The following is a 1,653-nucleotide window of genomic DNA, read 5'->3' as shown; positions in this document are numbered from 1 at the left end:
TATATATATATATATATATATATATATATATATATATATATACATATATATAGATATATATATACGTATTTGTATTCACGATTTGTAGTTTTTTGAGGTGTCGGTGTTCCGAATTTTTCGCGAATCTAGAATGCCATAACAGACACGCGTCGAACAATAACAGTGACGATAATAATTATATAAACGAAACTGCCCAGCCTGCGACGCACGGTGGGCAAGCGAACACGCCTCGCGCTTTCTGCTGCTGTGGCGCACGCACGCACGCACGCACGCACGCACGCACGCACGCACGCATCGAATGTTCCAACTTAACTTGTTTGTCACCGTTTGAGGCGGGCTACAGCGAGTGACAGTTCCGAAATAAACGACCGCATGATACATTAGCGGAACATCCGGTAAACATCAGTGCAGAATAAACACCTTCGCTAGTTAATTAGCTTGCCTCGGCCGCTGCCGTGCGGCGCGGCCGAGGCACGGCGGAAGTTTTTCGAGACATTAATTGCAGAATTAGATACTCAGAAGAAACGCGATGTAATTGGAAGCAGACGATTAGCGGCGATTTGCAGACGAATTTTTGCGGCCGCGCCGCTGCCGACGATCCGCTTAAATCCGACGCTAATCCGTCACGTAATCCTGCGCGTTACTGTTGTTAATTTGTTGTTAACTCGCTAAAGTTACAATTCTCTGCACTAACTACACGCTCGGCGGCCGATCCCGCGGCGGGGCCGACAACCCCCCGTACCGCCCTGATGCCGAACACGTGCGCGAGCGAGCGGCTCAGACCCGAGAATCTGCGGAGAAAAACGACGTAAAACGAAACGCGTCTTGTTGGGGAAGCTTACCCCTCGTCCGGGCCCGCGTGAGCATCTTCCGGGGAAGCCTGGAATGATTAGCTGTCATGGCGGCCGGCGGGAAGCTGGCAGCCTGCCCCCCGGTGTACCGTGTGGTGCACAGACTATGGCCCGCCAAGCTCCTAATTACCGCTATGTCACTGCTTCAAATTAACGCGCGGGAGGGTCGGACTAATTCGAACGAGTATTTCGCTTGACGATTGCAAATGAACTAGTAGGGGACGTGGTGCAGTGACACATTATAGCGTTTAAACTTCTTGTTAGTTCAAATGTTTTAACGGTTGATTATATTTGTGTACTTAGTTTAGGGCTGGTAGACTATGTTTTGGCAAATAAATCTTGTGTTGCAGGAGCGAAATAAATGTTTCTACGCGATTTATTATGTCGTGACTATTAACATTTTAATCTTTAGTATAAAGCATCAGTGCTCGGTAATGGTGGGGCAATATTAACATAATTAATTCTTATAATTTAATTTTTATAATTTCTGTGTGGTATGATGGCGTTAACGTTAGAAGAGAAGATTGAGAATTGTGAAGAGAATTCACGATTTTTAGTCATGGTTTAAAATGGTTAAAAATCTTACAAATTTTACCGCGAAATTTTTTCAACGTATGCAATCAGACCGCAACTGTTATATTTCTAACATGAAATTTCATTATGTCATTGGCATATGATCAGTTGTCTTCGACACAACAATCTAGAATAAATACATGAATTTCCAGCGTAAATACCCCAGGAATGTGCGATCTATTTAGCTGTCGATATATATCAGGAGTAGATAATAGGGCCCTATTATCTA

General features: G+C 44.4%; 1 protein-coding gene across 1 annotated transcript in view; it reads left to right on the top strand.

Annotated features, from left to right (window-relative positions):
• LOC106809557 overlaps positions 1-1,653 on the top strand; it is a 10,248-nt gene that overhangs the window by 1,718 nt on the left and 6,877 nt on the right. The window lies entirely within an intron of this gene.

Source organism: Priapulus caudatus, unplaced genomic scaffold, assembly GCF_000485595.1.
Source record: "Priapulus caudatus unplaced genomic scaffold, Priapulus_caudatus-5.0.1 Scaffold364, whole genome shotgun sequence".
Classification (NCBI taxonomy): domain Eukaryota; kingdom Metazoa; phylum Priapulida; class Priapulimorpha; order Priapulimorphida; family Priapulidae; genus Priapulus; species Priapulus caudatus.
This window is presented reverse-complemented; position numbering and strand designations above follow the sequence as displayed.